General features: G+C 37.0%; 1 protein-coding gene across 7 annotated transcripts in view; it reads right to left on the bottom strand.

The window, feature by feature from the left end:
• The window catches only part of nlgn1 (neuroligin 1), a 232,618-nt gene extending 220,676 nt beyond the window's left edge, over window positions 1-11,942 (bottom strand). For 4 of the 7 annotated variants that reach the window (XM_056252793.1, XM_056252794.1, XM_056252797.1 and 1 more), the window contains exon 1: window positions 11,548-11,942. The gene's annotated coding sequence lies outside the window, so the exon portion shown is untranslated. The remainder of the gene's footprint in view (window positions 1-11,547) is intronic. The other 3 variants (XM_056252796.1, XM_056252795.1, XM_056252798.1) reach the window with 1 other exon arrangement.
• Between the last annotated feature and the right edge of the window lie 421 nt (window positions 11,943-12,363).

The raw sequence follows: 12,363 nt of genomic DNA, 5'->3' as shown, positions 1-12,363 counted from the left end.
ACATCTCACTTTAAAATACATTAATCTAATTCTTCGTCTTTCTTTGGAATAAATGCCACTTAGTTTGATATTATTTTATATAAAGCAAAAACATTCTTACATATTTCCCCAGTGTGTGTGATATTTTTGTCTCAGTTCTTTGGTTGTGTATTCTCTTGAAGTTTTTTTTTTTTTGTCTGTTTTGTCATTTCTTTCTGCTTGAAGTGCTTATCTTGTAGCTCCTGCTGTGAGTTGTCCAGTTAAAGACCGAGAGCTCTTAAACCAAGGGTCTGTGAATCTCAGTTACAGTCGGGCCGGATCTAGGCATGGGCAAATGTCCACCCAATCAGAATTTAGGCACAGATCTTGTTAATCTTTTTTCTTCTTTTTACAATTTGGTCATTGTTTTAAAACAATCTGAGACTAAGAGAATCTCAGACTGTGTGTTGAGAAGTTTTAATGTAGGTCTGTGAAATGCCCCAACCAATAAAAAAAAAAATAGCACTAGAAAATTGTAAAAGACTATTTTTCTTTTATTAGTGAAAGTAACGGCGCGGCATGTTATACACTCAGGAGGTGCTTCAGTCTGTAAAAGAAAAGCAGAGGCTAAAAATCACACGAATGAAAACGGGCAGAAATATCAAGGTGCAAATTACGGAGAGTTTAATCTATCTTCATGAATATATATCTTCATATTTACTAGTAGCTCTGACTGATTTTAAAGTGCATTTTGTCGCTACTAAAATGGGTCCCACCATGAGCAGTTGAAATGCGCTAGAAAACCTCACGCATTTAAGCACCTGCAATTATTGAATGTACGGAACAAGAACATAATGTAAGTGTATAAAATGCATATGGATAGTTCAGTTAAAACCTTGCTGTTAAATCGAATGCACAAGGCAAAATGTCAGCTGAACATGTTTTTGTAGTAAAAAAAAATTTAATGTTATATTTTTCTCACTTACATTTAGATATTTGATATATGAAAAAAAATGGCAACAATAAAAATAACAAGCTAGGTTTGCCGATTACCTTAAAAGTCCATAGATGTTGCCTTCCGTTCATATACTGTCGTTAAACCTTTCTCTAACAAGTGAATACAATATGTCCAGTTTTCCTGTTTGTTCATGTGACGATCGGCTGCCTATGGCTGATGAAAATTTTGCTTTGCCATCACAGGAATAAAATTACATTAGGATAGAGAACGGTTATTTTAAATTGTTCTAAAAAAAAACAAAAACAAAAAAAAAAAAACATTTCTGGCCCCAAACTTAATTTGAACATGGATGGACGGACGGACGGACATTGGTTCCTAACTTCAATCGTTTATGAACATAATGGACATTGAAGAAAAAAAGTCTCAAAAGTTTGTTACGACATAAGGGTGAGTAAATCATGACAGAACGGACGGACGGACGGAACATTTTAGTCGAAATACACATCTACCACCCGGATGGATGGATGGATGGATGCTTTATATGCAACAATAATGCATTTCAGTCAAAATACACATCTACCTCCCACATGAGGAACACATGACAAACATTCTGAGGAGACAAAATTCTCAACTTTCTTAGTCTCAACTTCCATCACACTGCCATCTGAGAATAATGGAGCATGGTTCTCGATTACAAAGGTGGTTCGAAGTGGAAAACAAATGGCTGATTATTTTAGCGAATGCCGTCAGAAGTTGTGAACACAGGCCAGAACAGTGAGTTACCGCGGCAGTCGGTCAAATCTCAGGCCATTTCATCAGTGTTTGCTTAAGGCCCGCACAAGCTCACACTCACCTTAATGATCTCATCTCATCCGCAATAAGACTTTGAGAGAAATTTATAGGCCAAAGCTTATATGATTATGTGTGGTGGATATGCTTAGCTTGCAGGTCAGAATGGTCGCACTGGCGAATCTGGAGTTTGGGAAATCTAAAGTCTTGAGAAGACCCTGAGATTATTAGACCTGCCATCAAAGACTCACTTAAAATTAGCCATCATTTGCATGACGGAGTTATCCATCATATCATCAGTCCGGTCAGTAATGCCACTCGCACATCACTTAGGAGTGGTTCGACAAAGTGACAGTTGACATCAGGTCTTTTTTTAACACTCACACAATGAATATGGTGCGCGAAAAATGTAATTTTAGACAACCACTTAAAAATCTGCAAAGCTTAAATGAATAATTCATCCAGAAATGTCATTATTTACTCACCCTCATGTCACTCCAAACCATATGCTGTTTGTTCTGTAAAACACTTCTCTTTACAACAATCTTTTCTTCTTCACTTTACTTTTTCATGCTTCTTACAATTGTTGGTGTTGGTACAATTTTGGTTCCTAACTTCAGTCGTTTATGGACATTGAAGAAAAAAAGTCTCAAAAGTTTAGTACGACATAAGGGTGAGTAAATCATGACACAATTTTCCATTTTTGGGTGAACTATGCCTTTAGCCTACTTAAAATTGTATGACCTTAAAATATCTCAAGCACACTAATTTCATAAATTATCATTTTAACATATCGCACAATCCTCCGTTGGATTCTATGCCAAGATTCGTAAAAACTGTGAATGTGTACATTCTACATAAACAACATACAGGTTTAGAACGACAAGGGGCGAATAAATAATGAATTGTCATTCGAGTTAACTATTGCTTTAAGATTCTGATGAGACCATACATAAATGCACATTAAAATAGTGCGCAATGAGAACCAACCACCTCCCGAGACTGCAGAGAGCTGCATGTGAAGCATTGACAGAAAGCAAACGCCGATTTGAAACCAGCAGAAGAACTTCTTGTCCTCAGATGACAACGTGCAAGCAGCCGTCAATCCAACTGAAAGACAGAAAGAAAGAGACTGCTGCAGCAGAGCTGATCTTACTCAAGTGGACCGCTTTCAATGACGACTTAGTCATGAGAATATTTTAAATCTATTCTGTGAGACTCGCACAAACGCAAATACTATATATGCAAATGTGCACACACAGCCTATGCTCTCACAAAAACATACACAATTACGCATAACTCATTCCCAGCACCTGCAAGAGTGAATGCCGGCAGAAATGCTGAGGTGCACGACCACCACTGGGCCTTTGCATTATTCATAACAAAGGTACAGCTAGAGGGACAAGTTTACAGTTTATGTCAAGTTTAGCCTTACAACCAGGTGATTCGACGTCAGTGTTATTCACCTATCATTTCCCTCTGATATTAGGGATAAGTTATGGGTACACTGTAAAAAATGATCGTGATTTTAACGGTAAAAGACGGTAAAAATGCTACAGTGAAAAACTGTTAATTGGTTAACAGAAAGTTTCCTTACTATATACGGTAAATAACTGTGATAGATCTAACGGTACATTTAATGTAATTTTACTGTAAAATACCGTTAAATTTACAGTTTTTGGAAGTGAAAAAGAACAACTCATTGTATAATTTACAGTGAAAAAACGTAAATTTACATTCCCACAATTCCCTGCGTGACACTTCACATTTGATGTATTTTTGTTGAAATAACTATGTTTCTTCTTAGTTTTCTTAGTTATTTTCTTATCAGTTATGTACATTAGAGTTTTATGTTACATTTAATGTTGTTAAATTAATGTTTATTGCATTTTTTAAATTTCATGTGTTACCATGATGCTGTTTAGTGTTTGTGTGAATGAGACTGTGCAGCTTCTATATATTCTATATATTAGTGCTAACTTTCTCGTGGAAGAGCTGCTGTGATGATTGTTGGTTGTCAGTGTATTACAATAGTACAAAACATATTAATACATAAATAGGTTGGAAAATTAATATTATATCAGATAATGAAATACGGTTTATTACTGTAAATTTTAAGTTAAGTCTGTAAAAACCAATAAAGTCTCTACCATATTTTTGACGGTAAAGTTCTGGCAACCACAGCTGCCGGTATTTTACCGTAAAAATGGCATTTTATTTTTTACAGTGTAGGGTTAGGTTTAAGGGTAGGGACAACATTTTTGGACAGGAATGTTGTTCCAGGGTCAACGAAATATTTTGACCCAGGAACATGTTTCACTTGTGCCATGTCTCACTTGTCTCAGGGCAAAATCACCGTGACAACAGCTAGAGGCATATCTGCACATCCAACACAAATATACTCACTCACTTCTTCACATATACGAACATGCGTACACATCCCATTTATATAAATAGGAAGTAGACTTTGATGTTGTTCAAGCAGCTCTAAACAAGAGGTTTATTCGAGATAAGGAAGTTCTGGGCATATCCGGTACCAGTGACCAACACCAGGTGCAACTGTGCAAACTAAAAACAATAGTTGGTTTACGGTATGGCTAAATCTCATGATCTTACAACAATTGGGATGATCTAAAATGTGTCGAAATTCATCCACTTTATTGGCATTTACGCTTATATTTACGCTACCAGTCAAACGTTTAGGGTCAGTTTTTAAAAGAAGTCTCTTATGCTTTAGTACAGTACAGAACAGCTACAGTAAAAACAGTAATATTGTGAAATATTATTACAATTTCAAATATATTTAAAAAATATTCAGCCTCCAGTCTTCAGTGTCACATGATACTTCAGAAATCATTCTAATATGCTGATTTGGCACTGAAGAAACATTCTTATTATTATCAATGTGAAAAACAGTTGTGCTGCTTTTAATATTTTTTGTGGAAACGTGTTTTTCTAAGATTATTTGATGAATAAAAGTTTCAAAAGAACAGCATATATTTGAAATAAAAATATATATTTGTATTTGAGATATCTTACTGACCTAAAACATTTGAACAGTAGTGTAATATACATAATTGGAAATGTTGAATTAGTGGTGGTGATATAAGCAAAAAATGTGCTTGACATAATTTAAATAACAAAATATGTTTGGTCGATAATGATATCACAAAGTACAAATTTATTTAAAAGTGACACGGAAAAAAATTAGACACATTTAGGTTTGTAAAGTCATGTTTGTAGATATTATTAACATTCACCATACTGCCATTTTAGTGATATCTGCTGTGCAAGTTCTCTAGTTTACCACTGTGATGTGTAAAAAACAAAAAAGCTCTTGCTGTCTCTAAGCAAACATCTCCTCCCACATGCACTTTTGCAAAGGCATCAGGATCATGAATCTGAATGCTGCACGTGTTGGATTAACAGATGAAATATGCCGATTGCATTATATTCCGATGACCTGCTTTCCATGACGTCCTCTAAGCTACATTAACAGGTCCTGAAAAGGGGAGTGAGCATACAGAACCTAGTCAAATAAGCTTCGTGTAGAAGATTCAATTACACTCGTTGTCATCAAAGTAATAATTGGGAGATTTATTAAGAAGGTAGCGAAATTACAAAGCCTGTAAAACACGGACGTGAAAAACCAACTGCATCTTTATCGTTCTTAATATGAGGAGTGTTGAATGCAGGCTTTGAAAAGCAATCCCCAAAACCCATAAAGCGCTTGACAGATTTAGCCTGATTATTGCGTGTGGGACATTTAGGTCTTCATCCCACAGAGATGTCACACTAGCCGCTGGTCAATGAGCATGTGGTGAAGATATACATCAAGAAGCATTCAAATGTGGGAAGAACAAAAAAAAACAGATCCAACCTTGACCTGACCTGAACCCAATTCTGGATTTAACAAAGACTAGAATGAAACAAAGACAATTAATAGCAACACATGCGGTGTTTGTGCAAATGTAGTCTTCACAAAAGGTTTGTTTTGGGATTTGGCAAGCGTTTTACAGCCTACGTTGAATCTTTTGTCTGAAGCGAGTGTGAAGAGTAGACAGGTGTCCAAGTGTAAACACCGGCTTTAGCTGGCAGAGACGGAGGGAGGGAGAGGACACACGGCTGCCTACCTATCACACCTTTAGAACGACAAGGAGCCCATCGATCCACACCGTCCTCACACTCCACTGCCGATGGAGAGGTGGGAAGTGGAATTTTGACTGCTATAACGACAGGGGGGTGGGAGCCAATTGCTTCCCAGAACTGTGTTCTTCTCCGGAACAGACGCACCATTCCATTTAGACAGTTTAACTTTGTCTGGCACTTTCTGCACTCAGAACACTCTGTGCTTGACTTCCACTGCCTTCAAGAGAATGTCTTTCCCACAGAAGAAAAAAGCAGCAATCCTAAGGGACCATGAAAATGGCGGCCAGTTTGCGCACAAACAGACAGAGAAAGGTCAAGGCTCTTGGACAACGCGGAGCTAACCACGGGAGAACAGAAGAACACTTCAGCCATGATGAAAGCTGCATTTCCAATGGATCAAACCAAGTGCGTTCTGAAAAGGGGATCAGAGAGAGACATGGCAACCCATTGTGCCTCATAATAACTGTCTGCCATAAAAGAAAAGCCCATAAGTGGAACAATGTCATGAACAGAACATTGCTAATGGATTCTCAGGATTGTGGTTTTTGGGAGTCTGTTACATGCAGTGCACTTTCAACAGTCTTTAAACGAAAAAGTACATTTGTTTCTTTACAAACAACATAATTGTGGCCATTAACAGGTTAGTTCCACCAAAACAATTTTTTAATTATGACATCAAATACACGCTCTTATGTTGTTCCAAACCCAATTTTTAATGAAAAATTAGAGAATCATCGAGAACAAACCTCATTGGTTCTCATTTGACGTGCAAGAACCATCAAGGTTCGTACTTGTGCGTCACACAAGCACGTCTGAGCTTCCCTTTAGCATATTCGATGTGCTCCAAGTATGTGTTGATCTATGTTTATATGCAAATAAAAGCCTCATTTAAATGTGTTCATCATATAAAGTGAGCATGTCTCTTCAGCAGACTTGCATTAAACCGCTCAATTCATATGGATTACTTTCATGATTAGGGCTGCAAGATTTTGGAAAAAAATGACATTGCGATATAATGTTTTTCTGCGATATATATATATTGCGATATGAAAACAATTTCACCAGATGACTTGTAAATAGCTCTATTTGGAAAGAATTTATCATCCTAGAATGATTAGGTTGATTTTGTAGGGCAATACATCTGCATATAAAATAATGAACAGTATTCAGTTTTCAGATGAATAATCAAATGTAAAATAATACTGCGTAATACTAGTCTTCACTGTATAAATTAAATATAATACATTTTTGTTAAAGTTACAAAAGTGATTTTTTTCTTTGTATTTTGTTATTTGATTAAGATTAAAAGACAAAAGCAGGAATGTTAGGCTGCTGTCACTTTAAGAGCTAATCCAATATAATGATAATCATGGGTCCGTTTAAGCACAAATAGACGTGGAAGAGAACGTAATTCGGTGTTCGCGTCCTGTCAGTGCATATAAAACACCGCGCAAATTCAATTCAGAACTCTCTTTCGTCTCTTCTTGCACTCGAATGGTTTAAAATGACCGAACCTAAAACATGTGCAAATGATAAACTTTCGCTCTGATGGTTAAACTTTGCAATTAATCAGAGAATCATGTGCGTTTCGAAACCTATCCCTATACTTGACATCGCACATCCTAAAATGTGACTGTCACGCATGCGCACATCACGATATCAACACTAAAACTATATATTCTGCAGCCCCATTCACAATTTTTTTTATATTATTTTTGAAGTGTCAAATATCATATATCTTCTAATATATTTATTTGTTTCCAAGATGAACAAATGACTTTGGTTTGGATCAACATGAGGATGAGTAATTTATGACAATTCTTTTTTTTTTTTTTTGTGAACTTTAAAATGCTGTTTTGTTGCTCATTATCGCTTTTAGACGTCTGATAAAATATGTAATCAAACAATCGTACAGCCATTTTTAACAAATTATTTGAGTGCACACACGTCAAATGATCAGATTAGCAGCACTACGCAAGTTTACATCTATACAAAGTTGGTAAACTGCATTGTGCCGAAGGATCAAGGCACTAGGGAATAATGAAAGGTGAACAGGCTTTTGCGGGCCTAATGCCTTCCTCATCAAATGCACAGCAAATCCCGAACCTGACAGCACAGATATGTGAAACACACAGCACTGCGTATTCTTCAAAGGGCAACCATTGTCGTTTCCCTCCAGCTTGCTGCGAACAGCGATGTCAGCTATGTTTAAATGATTACAGCAAAATAATCGTTTTCTTGCAGTAGAAAAAAACAAAACAAGCACGAAGATAGTCAAACAAAGGCATTCGTCTGCACAATAAAGCAGAGTAAAGAGACAGCGGGTGCCATGCTCCACTCAGGATGTATGCAGGGAGACAAATCACATCGCCTTAATCACATTTAATAGCCCACGATTTGTGAATTAATATTCTATGCGTGCCAATGTGGTTGAGAGTTCACCAGGATTTGGAAGCATCTTAAACACATCATTGTTGAATAAGATGATCTGAAGAGTTGAATATGGACTTCAAACTTTTTAATTACTTAAAGGTGCATAACGTATTGTTTATGTTTTGAAAAAAAACATGTGCGTGTGTATGTGTCCAATATTATGGGAGCTATAGATAAAGTTCAGCAGGTCATGTGATCTTACCATGAAAAACAGACTGGGAATTGGTTTAAAAATATATATTTGTCACACGCACTGTTCATTCCTTTAGGTAAAAAAATGTCTTTAAAACTAAAGAACAAAAACACAACAGTGTGAACAGACAATGTCGTCACATTATTGTATACAATCTTGCTGCATCTCTCTTTAAAGAGAGAGGGAGTTCTAACTGTGGTGGTGGCTTCTGTCCAAACAACTAGGCATACAATAGCAATTATGATATTCTCTAAAGAAAAGCTACTATTCAGTCTTAGATGATTATAAATCTCAGTGGGAAATCACAGCGTTATAATAGCGGACCTTCAATATCTGTAGATACATAACGTACACTGTAAGAAATTAAATCTGACAGTTGACATCACGATCACGACTCAATATTACTTTCAGACCATAAACCAACACAACTCCCAGATGGCCACGGTAAAATGTAGGAATATTATGGAGACAACCACTCAGCACACACACACACTCACACATCACTTTCCCCTTTAAGCTTTCGAACAGTGACGTACGCTGTGCCTGCTGATTATGAAGCGATCCTCATATCACATAATGAAGAACATCAATGAAGGCAGAACAAAGCCCTGGTAATGAATCACCATGTAACCGACAAAGGTTTAATGTCAACTCAGTAAATGGAAAGACTTTCCAACCAGTTTCGGTGTAAACTTTAGTGTGACACCATTAAGCATCTTGACAGCAACTAAGCTTAAAGGGATAGTTCACCCAAAAAATGAAAACTCTGTCATCATTTACTCATTCATTACAGTATGTTGTTCCAAACCTGTATTAGTTTCTTCTGTTGAACACAAAAGAAGATATTTTGAAGAATGTCACCAGACAGTAACGTTAGCAATTGACTTCCATAGTATGTCACATGTTTAGTCACCAACCGTTTTCACAATATCTTCTTTTGTGTTCAACAAATGAAAGAAACTCATACAGGTTTGGAACAACATACGGGTGAGTAAATGATGACAGAATTTACTTTTTTTTGGGGGGGGGGGGGTTGGGGGGTGAACGATCCATTTAAAGGACTTAAAAGACATTTGCCATCTTCACGCTGCAAAGGCAGCACATCTGCATACACCGACGAACACAATGCATTTACACGCTATTTTAAGACACCATTAATGGATGTATGCAGAAAATACATTTTCAGAAATGCGTAAAAAATATATTATGCATATAGAAACGTGAAAAGAACAGAAATATGAAAATGATCAAATATCAACTTTGTTAAATGACATCAGCAAAGTTTTAGGCTGCACTGATGCTGCATTTCATCAAAGCAGCATCAGAACCTCGGAGTTTACTTTGCTTTGTATAATATGGCATTGCGTCTTTACACAGAATTTGGAGCAAAGGGATAAGAAAGAACTTTGAGGATGGCGGAGTACATAACACGTGTTCGTGTGAAGACACAAATGGGGTTTGGGGGCGGCTGTCTCCATTTATCAGAAGCCATGAAGCAATATTAGCAGGAAGAGTCAAAACCTCCATTATTTATGGACTGGCTCCCTCCCCTGTACACATTTGGTACCTGGTCTTCAGACAGGCGGTAGAAATACAAAAAAAGCTTCCCACTGCACGTTTAGTTTTTTGACAAAATAACTGTGCATGACAATATGGACGCCCTTTATTATAAGATATGTATTTCCCTGAAGCGATATTTCACCATATTTGAATACGAAGACGACGTCTTTACTTCGAAATATATTTAGCTAAACCGAACTCACCAAAATGCCTCGACAACTGGCAAGTTTTATGTGAAGCACTGGTCTAGAAAAGAGATAAGTCTTCCAGTTTTGACGCTGGGGTGTCATGAAATAATTTTGGTAACGTTGAAAGGAACAGTTCACCTCAACGAAACGAAAATCATTAGCATTTACTCAACCTCGCGTTGTTCCAAACTCGTATGACTTTCTTCCGTAAAACAGAAAAGACGTTTAACTTAATGACAGATTCAGTCACCATTCACTTTCATTGTATGCAGAAAAGACGCAATGAAAGTGAATGGCGACTTAGACTCATTCTGACTAACATTTTATTTCCCGTTTCACAGAAGAATGGAAGTCAAACGGATTTGGTACAACATGAGTATAGCCTAAGAGTAGCCTAAATAATGATATTTTTCATTTTTGAGTGCACTATTTAAAATACAGAAATGTTTAAAAAGCGCACGAACTTAAACGCGTCTCGTCCAAACATCTAGCGTCGAATAAGGCGATTTTTCAGCCGTTTATGCAAACGCAGTCGTGTCTACCATGAATGGCAAGTTTGCTTGATCATCACGCCGGCATTTCTATCATTACGCCATGAGATCTGCACAAGTTCCCCACCAAATCACCCCTCTACTCTCGACCGTACAGTATTATTGCACAATGATATCCAAAAATGCCATTCCATCACTCAGAATGATACGAATCGAATAACCCCCCCCCCCCCCCCCCCCCCAAAAAAAAAAAAAAAAAAACATCCCAAAATAGGCGATGCACTTACGTTTCCATACAAAATTGCGACGTCAAAGCTGTCTGAGTCAGAGGTTCCTTCAAGACCTCATTATCAGTCAATTAATATAAGCTCGACTAATTTGTCGGATTAATTATAATTAAGGGAGGTAAAATGAGAATCACCTTAATCAAAACAGAATCATTCTCATATACAAGTTGACGGGTGAGCACATTAGTGTAGGCTACACTTTAAATACACCTGACTCCTGCCAATTGATCTTTAAGGGTTGCAGATTGTATTAAAATTATTATTTAAGTTACACCACGTCACAAGCCCAGTTCATTTCTTTCTGATGATGCACGGTGTATGAGCAGTATAAGGTAACTGTTCTATAATTTCACATTTGGAGCAGTTTTATTTAAGTCCTAACATCCTACAATCCAGCCAAATGCACAAGTTTCCCTCTCTCCTCTTCCATGTTAGAATATTTATATTTTCAATTATATAATGAACAAAACACGACAGTCTCGTTTACAAACAAACAACACAAGAAGCTCGCGAGATAGATAAAAACGATCCACATAATTACCATGAAGATCTATTTCCAACACTCTTTGCCATTTCCTACATTTCCAGAGTGCGTCTCCCGCTAATGAAGGCAGGAGGAGGGGGAAAAATACAATCCAAACGAAGGGAAAGCTCAAGCAAGAAACATTTGTGACAGCGACATGATTCGGTCCAACTATTTCGCAGAGTAAAACAGCATGATTTCCCCAATGCAGTTTTAAGACTGATGTTAATCCACAATCCGTCGTCTCATCAGGAAAAAAAAAAACACATCCCGGTGCAGTCTTTAGGTGTCGCAATGAAGGTAAAAGACTAGAGAGGGTTTTTTTTACCCTCGTTCCTCACGATTGTGGGTTCGCGGGTTGATAAAATGCCGATATCTCCACTTGCCCTCAGTACGGAGAGGAACTGAATGTGTGAGCGCCTCTAAAGTGGAGCAAAGACGCCCCTTGCGGCAGGTAAAGGAACTGCAACGCTCTTACTGGAGATATTTTTTAAAGGGACATTAGAAAATCTTTCCCAAGTGGATCTATTTAAAACACATAATGGTATTTCAGTCTCATAGGTTGTGATTTGATCTACTCTGATGAAGAATGCTGACATTTAGATGCTCTGTTGGTAACTAGACCAGGGAGTGTTGTGTAGCATTATATATTAGCCTATATATATTAAATGTTGAAATGTCTGTAACTGTTTTTTTTTTTGTTTTGTTTTTTATCACAATGAGTCTCAAACTTTGATATAATATTTCCATATTCATCTGCTTCAAATTAAAGTGAATTAGAAATGTACCGATAAACTCTTTAGTGTAATGTACACTAGTCAATCATGATTTTTT

Source organism: Rhinichthys klamathensis, unplaced genomic scaffold, assembly GCF_029890125.1.
Source record: "Rhinichthys klamathensis goyatoka isolate OS25496 unplaced genomic scaffold, OSU_Roscu_1.1 h1tg000098l_1, whole genome shotgun sequence".
Classification (NCBI taxonomy): Eukaryota; Metazoa; Chordata; class Actinopteri; order Cypriniformes; family Leuciscidae; genus Rhinichthys; species Rhinichthys klamathensis.
The sequence above is the reverse complement of the archived record's forward strand: the minus strand, read 5'-3'. Positions and strand labels throughout refer to the sequence as shown.